Here is a 17339-nt window from a genome sequence, read left to right on the forward strand (position 1 = left end):
GTAGACGTTCGGATTGATGTCCTATATTCCCAAAGTGCAAAAGGCAGTTCATCTGGCCAATCTCTATAGGTTTTCACTGTCTTACGCAAAATGGTTTTGATGTTCTTGTTTGCAGCTTCAACGGCTCCATTGGTTTGTGGCTTGATGACTTGTGAAAAGCCACATTATATTTTTCAAGTAGAACTACCACTTCTCCTATGAAGTGTGAGCCGTTTTCTGAAATTATTTCGTTTGGTACCCCATATTTGTAGCTGATGTTATTCCTGATGAATTTGGCCACGTGTGATGATTTTAACACTGAATACGACTGTGCTTCAACCCACTGGGTATGATGAATTTGGCCACGTGTGATGATTTTAACACTGAATACGACTGTGCTTCAACCCACTGGGTAAAATAGTCAATGTCAACCAAGATGAACTGATGCCCATTTGAATCCTTCGGTGTGACTGCCCCGATGACATCTATGCCCTAGACTGAGAAAGGCCAAGGCGAAGTCATGTTATAGAGTTTTGATGGCGGGATGTTCATGCAATTGGCGTGGATTTGACATTTGTGACATCGGCTAACAAAGTTGATACAATCACTCTTCATACTTAACCAGTAGTATCCTTGTCTAAGGATTTTTCTAGCTAGCATTATATCATTCATATGGGCTCCACACTCTCCTCCATGGATGGCTTCCATGATACGTTTTGCCTCTTCTTCCTGTCACGACCCAAACCCGCCCCTAAAAGTTTAGTCCATGACCGGCCTGTACATAGGCCTCAAAACAGAATTTAGAATAATATATAATTACATACAGGGCCTTAAGCGAAAGCAATATCAATAAAAGACAACATCCATTGAGCTTGTGCATACATGATGGTTTAATTAGATTTAAGCGTTAAAATACATTTCCAAATATACATATACAGTCACAGAATTTATATAGATCTCACACACACTTGCAGAAGATTTAATAGTTTATAAGACTCCCAACACAAATTAAGGCCTCATCACAGAGGTGTACCCCAGGCGGCTTGGCAGACAGGTAGACCTCAATACCACTCTAGTGTTAATCTCCGATGGCTCACCTACATAAATACACACAAAAACGGAGTGAGCAAGGCTCAATGAATAATAGTACGTAAACAATTTAATGATTAACTTGCATTACAGTGTACATATATGAGTGCAGAGAATATATAGTTAACTTTATCTTGTAATTATTTCTAGAATGGCCTTAGGCCTAAACTTTAAACAGAGTGGCTTCAAGCCCTTGGACAGAATGGCATTCAACCCTTATCAGAATGGCATTAAGCCCTTATCAGAACGGCATTAAGCCCTTATCAAAATGGCATTAAGCCCTTATCAAAACGGCATACAGCCCTTATCAGAATGGCATTAAGACCTTATCAGAACGTATGAACTCAAGAGGTGTCTCGTACGGATTCTAGAGGTGACTCGCACTGCAGCACTTAATTCCACACATCACTTTGTTTCATACTAACAGATCATACAAAATGGCCATAGGCCCAGATGTCACAGATTGGCCATAGGCCTCATAGATATTACAGAATGGCTATAAGCCTCATAACTTTCGCAGAATAGCCATAGGCCTCATAACTTTCACAGAACGGCCATAGGCCTTATAATTTTCACATATGTATGGACTCAAGAGGTGGCTCGTACGGATTCTAGAGGAGGCTTGCAGTGCAGTACTTAGTTTCGTACAGCACTTTGTTCTATACCAGGAATCAATAGGTCTTAAAGATCGAACAATGCATATCATGTCATAACAGAAATGGAACGATTAAACAGAACAGAATAACTCCATGGGTTATTGCAGGTTGATCTAACTGGATTACATATAGCAGAACATTAACAATACTTACCGACGGAAAATACATATATCATTAGCCTCAGAGTGATACGGAGGCATACAGATTCCTTTAATCATTCACATGAGTTGAGTTAACATGGCTAGTTTGCATTTAACAGAGTGTTGATGATGACCATTAACAAATAGATACCGTAGTTTCATAATGTACACACATTCCATTATTCGTTATGGATCTGCCGGTGCAGAGTATCAATAATACTTATTAACGGGAGACACATGTATCATTACAATAGGGTCAATAGAGTCAGAATAGTTCATATCATAACGTGGATCATATAACGATGGTAGAATTTTGTGTTCATATCATAGATTCTGAATGATCTCAGGTTCACGTATAACACAACCGAATAATCTTAGATTCGCACAGACACCATCATTTTCGGATGAACATAAGTTCTATTTATTTATTAAGAAACGACGTAGTTTGCTTATAGATAACAGAAAGTTAATATTCACTATTGACAGAACAAAATGGTTCCAAAGTCATACCCATGTATGCAAATCTTTCCACATTAACATAAGTTCATCCTCCTTCCCAATCGACATAATGTTAGTGTAGTCACTTATAAGGAATCGAGCATTGGTATCCATAGTCATTAACGATAAGTAAAATGTACATTTACCATACTAATACTCACAGTGGTAGGTCTCTGATAGCGGTGGAACAATGTCCTCGTCTTGACCTTAAGCCCTTATCATCACTTGTTCTTGCATAATCATGATGAATTCAAGCCAATTCTTTGATGTCTTCTTTCATCTCTACTCTTTCTTCCTTCTTCTCTTTGAGTTCTCTCCAGAACTCTCTTCCATCTCTTTCTCACGTGTCTCTCCCTTTTTCTCTAGATATTTTTGGGCTCAAAATGTTGAGTTCCTCATCATATGCGTCCATATATATATATATATATATATATAAATACTTATGACAATTAAGAGTAGCCAAACACATCCTTACGAATCGTACAAAATCAAATTTTAATTAAACTTCCCAGATGACTCTAAAAATTGTGCTGATCATAAATATATCCTCTGTTCTGGTTTCTGAAGCCTCTAAGGCCTTCAATTTACAATACCAAGTTAACCACCCAAATGTGCATTAATAAATCAGACAAATTAGATTTCCAATTAATTTTCACAAATAGTTCCAAAAATTCCCGTTAACATGTCCAAGTACTCAATTTTGATTTCTGAACCCATATAGGTCGGTACTTTCAATTTTAAATCCGTAACTCAATAGATAAATCCGTAACTCAACAGATAATGCTTCAATTCCGAAAGATATAATTAAATTAAAACACCTCATCCCATAGTTAAATACAGATGATTTCTTATACGCATTTTGGGGTCATTACACTTCCTCTACACACAACTTGTGCATTCCCAGATGCTCTTTATTGTATAGCTTATAGCCACTGATGATGAACTGAGCGGCCAGACGCCGTATCCTCCTTTTGTCTTTGGCGTTTGCCCATTGTGGATATGTGCCACTTTCTAGAAAATTCCAAATATCAAAGTACCAAAGGTTTTCATCTTGAACTTTTTCTGTTGCGGCTACCATTTCATACGCGATGGCGTACCTTTGTTCTATAAGGATCGAGCACATCTTGACCCTGGCTAGTATATCTATCATTGATGCCAAGGTTGCCAACGCATCAACAAATCGGTTGTTCTCTCTTACCAGGTGTGTAAAAGTCAGTTTTTCGAACCTCGAGATCAACATGTCTAAGGTCTGATGATAGACTTTCATTTTTTCCTTTTTAACTTTCCAATCTCCATTGGCTTGAGAAATGACCAAGTTCGAGTCCCCGATCACATCCAACTTTATTGACCACAGTTTTAGTACTGTTTCCAATCCTGCAATGCACACCTCATGCTTTTCTTGGTTGTAAGATACCCTGAATCGGAGTTTGAAAGCTAACGGGATATGGAAATCATCCAGCACTATGAGCAATACACGTCTATCCCATGGCCAAATTGATTGGACGCTCCATCAAAGTACAACTTCAAAGTGTCTTCTTCCATCTACATGACCTCTTCATATGGGAATGAATACTCCATATCTTCTCCTCCTTCAATTAGGTGATTAGCCAAAAATTCTGCTACGGCCCTTCTTTTGACAGATTTGGGAGCGAAATACTTAAGGTCAAATTCGGAAAGCAAAAACAACCAACTAGGTAGCCTACCAGTAAGTGCTGGTTTATCAAAGAGATATTTGATGGGGTCTAATCTTGAAACTAGAATTACCGAGTGAGCTAATAGGTAGTGTCTCAACTTCTTGGTGGCCCATACCAAAGCTAAGCAAGCTTTTCCAAAGGAGTATAGTGGATCTCATATTCAAGCATCGTTTTACTTAAGTAGTAGATGGCCTTCTCTACTTTCTCATCCAACTCTTGTGCAAGCATACATCCCATAGTTGATTCGGTCACTGATAAGTACAAGATCACGCTTTTCCTGGCTCAAGCGGTGATAACACATGTGGATTCCACAGATTCTACTAGACATGCTCGAATGCAAACTGACATTGACCATTCCATTGGAACTTTTTTCCTTTCTTATGAGACCAAATAGTGGCTCACAAGTCAAGGTTAGCTTTGAAGTAAACCTTCTTATGAATTGCACCTTTCCTAGAAAGCCCCGCGCCACCTTTTCAGTCATTGGTAGAAGCATTTCTAAGATGGCCTTAATTTTAGATGGATCAATTTTGATTCCTTGCTGTGTGATCAGAAATCCTAACATCTTACTTGTAGTTACCCCAAAGGTGCATTTTTGAGGATGCACCCATAGCCTATATTCCCTAATTCTCTCAAAAAATTTCTTCAATGCGGTGTAATGGCTTTCCCGATCTTGACAATCATGTCGTCTACATACACCTCAACTTTCTTGTGGATCATGTCATGCAAAAATGAGGTAGCGACTCTCTAATAAGTGGCCCCGACATTCTTCAAACCGAATGGAATAATCCTCTAATAGTATATCCCCATGGTGTGGTAAATGCATTCTTTTCTCTGTTCTCTAGAGCCATAAGGATCTGGTTATACCCCAAAAAACCATCCACGAATGACAGGAAGACATGCCCTGCAGTGAAGTCTACCAATTCATCAATATGTGGCAATGAAAAGTCATCATTCGGACTAGCCTTGTTCAAATCCTGGAAGCCAACGCAAACTCTGATTCTACCATCTTTCTTTGGAATTGGCACAATATGGGCTAACCAAGTAGAATACTCTGATACAATCAAAAACCTAGCGTTGATCTGCGTAGTAACCTTTTCTTTGACTATCAAGCCCAATCTGGACGAATTTTGCGAAGTTTTTGTTTAACAGGTCGGGCCTCAGGGTCGAGAGGGATCCTATGCTGTACAATCTAAGGATCAATTCCAGGTATATCTTCTTAGGAGCAACTAATTGCTTGCATTCCTCCGAAAACAATGTAGAACCAATCTAGACCAAGCGAGGATCTTTCTCAGTACCCATATTTACAGAAACAATTTCGTCTATTAATGCACTCCTTTCTTCCTCCTAGTCGATTAAATTTTTTAAAGCCTAAGGAATTTCTTCCTCTTCATTTTCATCAAAATTCTGAGAATTCTGGTCAATGCTATGTGAATTATAGGCACAGAGAAATAAGCGAAAATCACAACATCTTCATTCAAAGCCTCGGGTTCAATAGTTGAAACAAACTCAGAAGAAAAAAAAGACTTTAACGTCCTAAACAACTCGAATCTAACTCCAACCCCACAAACCCATCGAACTCAAACTCAATAGCCAATTCAGAACTCCCAATAAAACTTCTTTCAAAATGCCAATTTGTTTGCGGGCCATTCATTGGTTCAGCACTAGTATCAAACTCTTTCAGTAAAGCAGCCAGTGTTCGACCCAGGACTTCCTCTAGGCTGATTTCTAAACTGACATCATTATCTTGACCAACGTTCATGCTAGAATCTACCGACTCCTCATCATTGTCGGAAAGCTGATGATCGAAAAAAATTTCAAACCCAGGGCATCTTTTTTTCTCCGTTTGGTCAATCCATGGTTCAGGTAGCCCACAAAAGGGGAAATCATCTCCTTTACAGACAAAGTGTCCATTCAAGGTTCCACAAATTGGCTTATGAACCAACTCAAACTGTCGTTTCTCTCTTTTTACCTTAATCCTTTCCTTAATCTCTTCACCTTTCCTTTTCCAGTCATCTTCTGTAAGTGTGTACCCTAATCCAAATGCATATGGGTTATGGGGTACTTCATTAGTTAGGGTAGTGTCTTTTCTACCGCTTTTCCCCCATCTCATTCCCAAAATGTGCCCCAATTTACTCATAAAGTAAATCGACTCGGCGCTAACATAGATTCCCTCATCATTTGCTATGATCGTTTGAACCAACTGAGCCTTTGCTATAGTGAATCTAGAGAGAAAAACATCTTCTTCCCCATGGCTAACTTCTAGTACTGGTGTTGTAACCTCTGGAGGATGGTGAATATATGAACTTCCAAAAACAGTAAAATTGCCTCATTCATATGGATATTTCATCAATTGATGGAGTGTGGAAGACATTGCTTTAATCTAGTGCAACCATGGTCGTCCCAACAACAAATTGAACATTGTAAAAACGTCCATAACATGGAATTCAACTTCGTGTTCATATGGGCCAAACATTATTTGCACTTTGACTGTCCTCATAACCTCTCAACTAGTATTATCATAAGGCCGAATCAACTCAGTAGTGGGTATGAAATTTGCCAATTTTAGACCTATTGCATAAGCGGTGCGCGAAGGGCAGACATTGATGGTTGCTCCAGTGTCAATCAGAACAATTAGGATCCATTTTTTTCTACACTCCAGTGATACATATAGTTTAGGATGTGGAGTCTTAGGTTGGGAATTCAAACCCCTTCACCAGCATTCTTGTTTCTTTTTTTGGGTAAAGACATGTCAGCGCCATATCATCAGCATGGACCAATCCAATCATGCCACGTCAGCAAGACCGACACGTCATCATCATAGTCAGCATTGATGAAATATTCTGCATATGGACGAAATATTCCCTGACTTAATAGAATATTCTCTGCCTTAACAGAATATTCATCTCTCTAATGGAATATTCTTTCGGAAAGGTAATTTGTGATTGTTTTTTAGACGGGAAGACTTGTTCCTAATTAAAATACTTGGCCAAAATAGGTTTAGGGTTGGAAATGAAGCTTAAATTCTATTTTCTTACTGAGGATTCTATGAGAAACACCATCTTATTTTCATCATTAGGTGATCAAAAGGAAGCGCCCAAGGCTTAGTTTCTGTCAAAATGGGGTGTCTATAGGAATACTTTTTGAGAATAGGATCAACATCCTCAATTTGATCACCACAACTCACACACATAGCGGAATTTGACAACCCCCTTGTAACTCTTATAGACGATTAAACGAGAGGCCTTTTGAGGAGGGCTTAGATGATATGTCCATTGATGATGAGTTTACGAGCGATGATGAAGAAATTCGAGACCCCATGACTCCGGATTCAAATGCTTTGGGCATACCATGGATCTTAATCCCCAAAAAGCTACTAGTTAATATTAGAAGACCGTGGAAGAACTTCTTAATCATCAAGCTTTTGGGCAAAGATGGTAGATTACAAACTACTCATGACAAAGATTTGTAAGTTATGGGATTTATAAGGGGATTTCGAAGCTATTGATCTTGATTCTGGGTTCTTCCTCATTAAATTCCAAATGAAGAAGGACTCTAGGTATGTCTACACAGGGGACCGTTGGATAGTTCTAGATCACTATTTTATCATCCATAAATGGACACACAATTTCAAACCATCGACAGCCGAAAAAGCAATGACAGCATTGTGGGTCAGATTCCCTCAATTGCCCATTGAACATTACGATGAAAAAGTGTTATTCCACACAGCAAAAGCAATGGGCAGACCTCTAAAGATCGACCTTATACGGCTACCTCGAACAGGGGAAAATATGCTCATGTTTACATTGAAATGGATATAAATAAGCCTTTCATTTCTTATTTTCTTATTAGCAAATAAACTTATTCAATTGAATATGAACATTTACACACCTTTTGCTTTAATTGTTGTAAGGTTGGTCACCGGGGGGAATGGTGTAGAGAGAAGTCGCCGACGACGGCTAAACCTATCAATGCCAATGTCTCTACAAAATCTGCTACTGTCTGTTGGAGTTGAGATAGTAAACCATGAAGACCTAATATTGTTTGAGCAAGCCCAAAAACACGGGCCAAAAGATAATGATAAGGAAAAGTTTGAGCCATGGCTACCTGTGGACTGTAGAAGTAAGAAGAATCATTATTCAGGTCATAGAAATGGCCAAATTCCAAAGCCCAATGGCATGGGTGCCCAAAGATTCACTAATCCCTCCCACTGGAATCAAAACGGGAGCTACCCATCAACATTTGGCCAAGGTCCAATGGCTAAAATCAACCCACCTAATCACCATTTCCCTAAGCACAGTGATAGTAAAGCTAGCTTGATGGACAAGAATCTTCAGCGATCACGGGAAGGTTAGTTTACACCCATTGATTGCATAAACAATCAATTCATATTCAATACTTTTGATTATTTACTACCCTGCTGTAAGAACTTTGAGATGATCACACCAACCGCTACAATTGCAAAAATAATTGATGCATCTGAGAAATTGACAACTGACAAAGCTTTGGATACAAACAAATCATCCTCCTCTAAGCCTCCTTTCCTTATGAACCATGTGAAGAAACCAACCAACCCCCATTCATCAATAGCCCAGTAAATACCCCCAAAATACCGCAATAGAATGGAGATTCCAGAGGTTCTACAACACAGAATAACAAGCAACCAAATGTATATTGCAATAGATCCAGAGATAGAAGCTACTCACCTAATCGCATCACAGTGGTGGATAGAGAAAGCCCAGGTCAAGATAGAACTCAACATGGAGAGCTACAGGGCCACAACCCATAGACTATTGATTGGCTCAACAAGAGCCATGGTGAATGACCAAATTTGGGTAAGAAAGATACTAGGGACACCTAACTTCTGTCATATTCCGGAATTTCCACATTCGTCATCCATGAAGTTGCTTGAATGGAACCGTAGGGGTGCGGGGAATAAAGTGTTCAAACACAACATCCGTGAGCTCATTATAATCCATAAGCCAACTATCTTGGTTCTAATGGAGACTAAAGTCTAGCTTAGCTCAATGGGGGCCTTTTTTCAACAATTTAGGTTTTACAGCTTCAACTCATGTAGATTCAGTTGGCAAGTGTAGAGGTATCTGGATGCTTTGGGACATTTTTAAAACTAGTGTCATGGCTTTGATGCAAACCTACAAGTTATTCATGCCAAGATCAAACGTGACATTTTTTAGATTGAATCTTTTTGGCTATTTATGCTAGCCCTATTCCCAGAAATCGTGATACTCTTTAGGATAACTTAGGCCCCGTTTGTTTGGAGTTATAGGGAGGGGATTGGGATTGATAGTGAGGTGGGACTACTATATTGGTTGTTTGTTTTGAGAGATGGGGAGGAAACTCCTAATCCCTTGGTATTAGTAAAGGCCTTGGAAGGGGGATTGGGAAGGAGGAGGTAGAGATGGTATTAGAAAAATAGTGAGGGGATTAGAAAATTTTTTATTTTTTTAATTTTTTATATATTGGGAATTTTTTTTAAAATATTAATGTTTAATTTTTTATATTTTTTTATTTGTTATATTATTTTATATAAAAATAATTTAACAATTCCTCACTATTAATCCCTTCACTATTAATCCCCTCCATTCTACCTCTGAAAACAAACGGGCCCTTAGAGTCTATAGCTGATAATATGGCCGAACTGTGGGTTGATACAAGGGACTTCAACTTTGCAAGCTAAAATGAAAAGTGTAGTTTTTGTGCATCCCAAGGTCAAACAACAACTCGTAAATTCCAATCCAGACTGAACATGTGCAATCTCATGACCTAGGGTGTTTAGGCCCTCGACTCATATGGACTAATGGAATGCAGGGAATGACCAACTGTAACAAGCCCGCGGGGGACCTCGCTACAGCTCGGACTCGACTTTTCGTAGTCACGGTTCTAAATCTGAACCAAAGAGTCCAAATCCGGCAAATCGTTTTAGGAAAACTGATTTTTGAAAGAAGTGCCAAACATGGACTGCTTTGCCAGATATAGAGTCGCCACCTAAATATTTTATTTTGTGAGTTCTTATTCCGGTTATTAGCCTAGGTTACTATGTGATGCACACAGCATATAAGTATAGACTGGATCGCCCGAATTGGAACAAAACATTTCATGCTTGTTTATTTGAAAGATGATTTGCTACTCGCAAGTAGGCTTAAAATGCAGATTTTACCACCCGCAGGTGGGTTTAGAAAAGATGGTTTTGCCACTATCTAGTGGGCTTAAAACAAACAGTCGATGATTTATTCCAATCTAAACAACTCAACCTTCACCCACAGGCATTCAGGCAGATATATCACATAAGCACATAGCCTCATGGTAAGCATGCTATTCATGGCAGTCACTCACACGCATGCGAGGATGCTAAAGCATAGAACTTACCGAGTACTCCAAGCCAAAATAGGAACTACATTAGAAATCATGCATGATCCTAAGTATACAAAAATGCTTAATGCAACACATGCAAAATGCAACTATAGTAGGCTCGGCTATTCTAAGATGGCATATGAAATGCTACAACTAACATGTATTCAACTTGGAATTAAAAGTACAATGCAGTTAGTATGATGCGCCGAGCCCGGTGCATGCAATACAGATGAATGATGCAAACATGCTGTCATACTGTATGCTAATTGAAATATGCCTTAATCTAACCATCAAAAGCAGATAAATAAAAGGGAGAAAGACGTGGGGTTGGAAGACATACATCACACTCACCCACACTTATTACAGTTGTGCCCTCACTCGGAGGGTCCGAATAAATAATACAGTCCAAATATTACAGTCCCCAAATAAAAGAATATTACAGTCCAAAATATTACAGAATTCTAATTAATTAATGAATTAACTAGAAAGCAAATAAACTGGCGTGCAAGCCGGGGACTGCCTTGCTTCTGGTGGATGATGCATGTCCGGACTGTCTTGCGCGGAAATCCACCGGAATGCCCCAATTACCCTCTGTTTACACCTGTTATTCTTGAAAAGCGTGCCAAGTCCCGGAAAGTTGTTGATTCCTGGTTTTGCTGTAACAGAGAGCAGGAAAGGGGCATAGCAATGTATTTGCACAAATATATGCATGTCTCGATCCTCGTGCCACCAATCACGCATACCGAGGCATGATGGCCGAGGAGTCGAAATGCACAACTCAATATAGGATGAATGCACATGAAACTACAGCTAAAACCTAACTCCATCATGGATAATCCGGAGTGTCGGTGACTGGGGAATTGAGACACATTCCGTCACTCGGAGTACGAAATGTACCTCGTTTCCCGTGCCCGGGCTAACTCTTATTCCGGACACGATGCAATATGCATGATATGCATGAAATGCAACTAAGATACAATCCTAACATACTCAATGCTATGAAAATGAGATGCCTCGAAATGCGTGCACAGGGGCACGCAAACCGAGAAAATGATATGTCTCGAAATGCATGCACGCGGGCACGCAAACTGAGAAAATGATATGTCTCGAAATGCGTGCACGTGGGCACGCAAACCGAGAAAATGATATGTCTCGAAATGCATGCACGCGGGCACGCAAACCGAGGCGATGATATGTCTCGAAATGCATGCACGTGGGCACGCAAACCGAGAAAATGATATGTCTCGAAATGCATGCACGCGGGCACGCAAACCGAGGCGATGATATGTCTCATAATGCATGCACGCGGGCACGCAAACCGAGGCGATGATATGTGTCTCGAAATGCGTGCACGCGGGCACGCAAACCGAGGCGATGGCAGAATGCAATGTAATGACATGAAAACATGATGTGGGCTAATACCAACATGAGTGAGCCTCAGCCACACTCACATGGGATGCCGGTGGATAAAAATAGGGTGCCTCGAAATGCGTGCACACAGGCACGCAAACCGAGGCAATGATGGAATGCTATGAAATGACATGGAAATGACAAGTGGGCTTATACCAACATGAGTGAACCTCAGCCGCACTCACATCGGATGCCGATGGCAGAAAATGAGGTGCCTCGAAATGCGTGCTCACGGGCACGCAAACCGAGGCAATGATAAAATGCAATGAAACATGGAAAAAATGATAAATGGACTTATACTAACATGAGAGAGCCTCAGCCACACTCACATAAGATGCCGATGGCAGAAAATGAGGTGCCTCGAAATGCGTGCACACGGGCACGCAAACCGAGGCAATGATAAAATGCAATGAAACATGGCAAAAATGATAAATGGACTTATACTAACATGAGAGAGCCTCAGCCACACTCACATAAGATGCCGATGGCAGAAAATGAGGTGCCTCGAAATGCGTGCACACGGGCACGCAAACCGAGGCAATGATAAAATGCAATGAAACATGGCAAAAATGATAAATGGACTTATACTAACATGAGAGAGCCTCAGCCACACTCACATAAGATGCCGATGGCAGAAAATGAGGTGCCTCGAAATGCGTGCACACGGGCACGCAAACCGAGGCAATGCAAAATGCAATGAAACATGGCAAAAATAATATGAAAGTATGCCAATGGAATTTTAGCAACAAAATATGGGGGAAAACAGTCCCGAAATGAAGTGAAATGACATGAAATGCAAGGAAATGACCTGAAATGCAACATTAGGCATCCGAAATGGCCTATAGCCATACTAAACATGCACAACATGGACATGCAATGCAAAGACAGAAGCTAGACAGTCCCAAAATAAGCACTTTTCCAGTTATAAACGTGGCCAAACAGCAAATATAGGTATGGCAAAAATAGCATACAAGAATAGGGGCCAAGATAAGGGTAATGAAGCAAGTGGTATAAGATAAACCCAAACTGAAAAATTTCCTTCTACAACACTGAAGATGGACCAAAAATATGAACATTTACAGTATATGGAAGCCTCAAAATCAGTATACAAACATGCTAAAAATATGATGCAAAATAAGGCTCAAAAGGTGCTAAAACATGAAGTGTATAAAATAATCACCAAACAGAAAAAAAGTGTGAATGAAACATGAAGTATAGGCCAAAATAAGACCACTTTCAGTTCGGACCAAGGTCCAAAAACAAAAACAAAGAGGGCTACTAATTCATGCAAAAATGAGGTCAAATAAGGGATTGAACTACAAGTGCCACATGGAGACACTAAACAATGTTGAGCCCTTCTCCAATATTGAAGAGGGGCTCAAAATAAGCCTCATATCAGTTTACAATATGCTCGAAAATAAATTTCTCATGGGTCAAAAATAGCATGCAAAATTATGACATACAAGATGATCAATGAAGCAAGTGTATTATGGAGGGCTCAAACAGGGTTGAGCCCTTAATGAGAAGTGAAGATTAGCTCAAAATATGGCCCTTTTCAGTTAGGGCCGAAGCTTGAAACCAAAAAGAGATGAGGCTTAGAAATAGATCAAAGGAAAGGGTCAAAAGGATCAAAGTGTAACTTACCCTTGAAGATCCAAACTTTTGTTGCTTCTTGGGTTGATTTGCAGCTTCTTTAGCCTTCAAGAATCCCTCCTAGCTGCTGGAAATGAGATGGTGGTGGTGGAGCTTGGTGGTGTAGAAGGAATGAAGGTTAAAAAGTTAGGGTTTTTTGAAGAATTGAAGAAGAAGACAATGGAGTTTAGGGTTTATGCTTGGAGAAGAATTTTTCTCACCTCTATGAAGAAGACCCTCAGCTGGTTTATATGGTCAAGAAAGGGGTGTAAAAGGGGGGTCAAATGGAGAGGAAAACTCTCTCCCAAAATATCCCCCGGATACAGAAAATATCTGGGGGATATTGCCCCACAGCTGGAAAGGGCACAGTGAGGAGAGCACGGCCGGCCGCTCACTTTGGCCAGAGGTGGCCGGCCGGCCACACCCCCTAGCCGGCCGGCTAGGGGTCAAAAGGGTCAACCATCTTTTCTGGCCGGCCAGGTATTGGGGAGGTAGCCCTATGTGTGTACAACACAACCATGTAATTGAAATTCCAAGAAAGTGGGCCCAAGGGGTTCAACAATGGCTCGGAAAGAGGGGGTCAAAAGGGTCAAGTTGACTTACTGGCCGGCCATGAACTTTTAGTGGCCTCCCAGGTGTGTAGATCACAGATATGTGGTTCAAAGTTCAAGAAAAAAGGTCCAAGGGGTTCAACATTAGCCCGGAAGAAAAGGGTCAAAAGGGTCAGGTGACCTTAATGGCCGGCCATGAACTTTTAGTGGCCTCCCAGGTGTGTAGATCACAGATATGTGGTTGAAAGTTGGCAACGCTAGCTCTAAGGTATTCAACATTAGCCCGGAAGTGCGAAAAACGGGCGCCGGGAGGCTCGGGAGGAGAGATAACTGGTTGCTGCAACAATTGCTGGCCTCCCACCCTTCAGTGACCTCCCGCGGGATAAAACAGAGGTACCTGCCAAAAATGAGCGAAAACCGTTGCAAAACGAATGTTCCGGAGCCAAAACACGCAGTTCGGGGTCCCGGAAATGGGCTGTTAAGCACCGAAAATTGTATTCGACCTCGAAGTGGGTTTCTCAGCCCCCAGTGTCCCTCAAAAGGGATGAAATAAGATGTATGCCAAAAATCAGAGCAATAGGAGATGGTCAAGCGGTCCCGATCCGAGGCACACGGCCTGACGGCTCCGAAAACCGGGAACTGGACTCCGAAATGGGCAAAATGGCCTACGGCCACCAAATGTAGCCTACAGACATTGAGAAATGGTCTACGAGACCTCTCCCTCCCTTCAGGAAAAGAAACAGAGAAAACCGAGTCTGGTTCGCAAACCGAGACAAGGCACAGAAAAGGGTTCGGAAGTCCGGAGGCAGGGCTTACGGCCGCGACTCTGAAACTTCTGAACGAGCACATTATGCAACATCACCAAGTGCTCAATTGGCGACGTCTGAGTCTTAAGGTCGGTCAAAAATGGGGTGTCTACAGTTGCCCCTCTTTGACAGAACTCGGAAGTCACAAGTGACGGGAGTGAATGTCAAAGTCCAGAGACGACCCATTTTTGACAAGGCCGAAGACTTAGACTAACAGGCAAGATAACAAAGATGTGCCCGCAGGCATGCCCGCAGGCAGGGAGCAAGATGCACAATGATGTGCAGGAAGATTTTGAAGATTGGACTTATACGCTACGCGAAGCCGGTTTTGAAAGTTGGACTTATACGCCACGCGAAGCCGATTTGAAAGTTGGACTTATACGCTACGCGAAGCCGGTTTTGAAAGTTGGACTTATACGCTACGCGAAGCCGGTTTGAAAATTGAGGATTCATGCATGCAATGCACTGTAATGTAATAACTAAAATGCAATGTAGTAGCTAAGAGGTAAAGGTACCTCACAGGGGCATTGGCAATGACTTACCTCATGCTGCTGGGGATCTTTCGCTCCTTCTTGGTTGAACTGTAGGTATTACTTTTCTCCCTGACCATGGTCGCAGCTTTCCCTATTCTCCAACAGGGTGACAGACTAGGTTGGATCAGTATCCAGAATTGAGGCGCATACAGATGCTATCTCAATCTATGGGGCTGCCATACAGATTTCAAGCCGAGGATATACCCCTGGGTATTTAAACCAGACTTTAGTCTCGGAAATCCCGAACCTTTGCGTTCTAGGCATAAGCCATTCAAACTCTAGTTTCCACCGTCTCAGTTGGTCTCCTAGGAACTCACCGCAAACACAGGCAGGTGGCTATACCAGACCATCGAAAGTCGTTCGGGCACGACAAACACCAAAGGAATTGCACCTTCAGAGGATTTAAGGTCTCCTAGACCAGGGAGTGCACAAGACAGTGCGATGCAGAGTGAATGCACAAAACAGCGCTAAACAGATGCACAAAATAGTGCGATGCTAAAGGTGTACAAAACAGTACGAGCAAGGTGAATGCACAAAACAGTGCGATACAAATAAGGTGCGCAAGATAGCGCGATACAATGCACTAACAAGTACAGGTGAGATGCGCAAGATAGCGCGATGGAATGCATGCAAAATGCAAGTAAAGTGCACAAAACAGTGCAATGCGCAAGAAAGCGCGAGTGATTCTGAAATGCACTAAACAGTGCGAGTGAAATGCACTAACAGTGCGATACGCTAAACAGCGCGATTGAATGCACTAACAGTGCCATACGCTAAACAGCGCGATTGAAATGCACTTAACAGCGCGATTGATTTTGAAATGCACTAGACAGTGCGATACGCTAAACAGCGCGATTGATTTTGAAATGCACTAGACAGTGCGATACGCTAAACAGCGCGATTGAAATGCACTAACAGTGCGATACAACCACAAGATGTACAAGACAGTGCTAGTGAGATACAAAGTGTAAGTGCACAAGATAGTGCGAGTGAATGCATGTTCTATGCAAATGAGGTGCATTTTCTATGCAAAAGATACGAGCATATTCTATGCAAGTATGGAAGAGTGCATTTTCTATGCAAAAGATACGAGCATATTCTATGCAAGTATGGAAGAGTGCATTTTCTATGCAAAAGATACGAGCATATTCTATGCAAGTATTGAAGAGTGAATTTTCTATGCAAAAGATACGAGCATATTCTATGCAAGTATGGAAGAGTACATTTTCTATGCAAAAGATACGAGCATATTCTATGCAAGTATGGAAGAGTGCATTTTCTATGCAAAAGATATGAGCATTTTCTATGCAAAAGATACGAGCATATTCTATGCAAGTATGGAAGAGTGCATTTTCTATGCAAAAGATACGAGCATATTCTATGCAAGTATGGAAGAGTGCATTTTTTATGCAAAAGATATGAGCATTTTCTATGCAAGAAACAGGAGCATATTCTATGCAATATTGAAAGCAAATTCTATGCAGAATCGAAAGCAAGCATATTCTATTCATGAATCATAACGATGTGCGGCAGGCATGTCACAGAAGTGTATATGAAAGTGCACATTCTATGTAGTAGAGGAGCATCAAACATGTACTCTGGTGCCTCTGATTTACCTCTTAGAGGACTTTGCAACACACTCAGCTCAAAAGGGGCACACCCTGTTCATACTGGCGAGAGGTAACATCTGCTGCCGCTGCTTTAATTGCCATTCTGACTTGAAGCATGCTTAAGCTTGGAGTAGAGGCACGCTCATTCTTCAGGGCACTGGCAAGGCCTGAAGAGGTACATATGGAATGCAATCTCAGAATTTTCCGAAGGTGAAACACACTCAGATGCTCAAAATTTTCCCTATTTTCTTTTGCTTCGCAGTCCGGAACTTATATAGCTTCGGATAGGTCCTTGTTTTGCTGTTTTGACATGACTTGGGCTGAACCCTGCGGTTTTATGAAAGAATGAATCTTGTTTTGCACAGATGTGGA

This window comes from Camellia sinensis, chromosome 3, assembly GCF_055761805.1.
Source record: "Camellia sinensis isolate YWXY chromosome 3, ASM5576180v1, whole genome shotgun sequence".
Taxonomy (NCBI): Eukaryota; Viridiplantae; Streptophyta; class Magnoliopsida; order Ericales; family Theaceae; genus Camellia; species Camellia sinensis.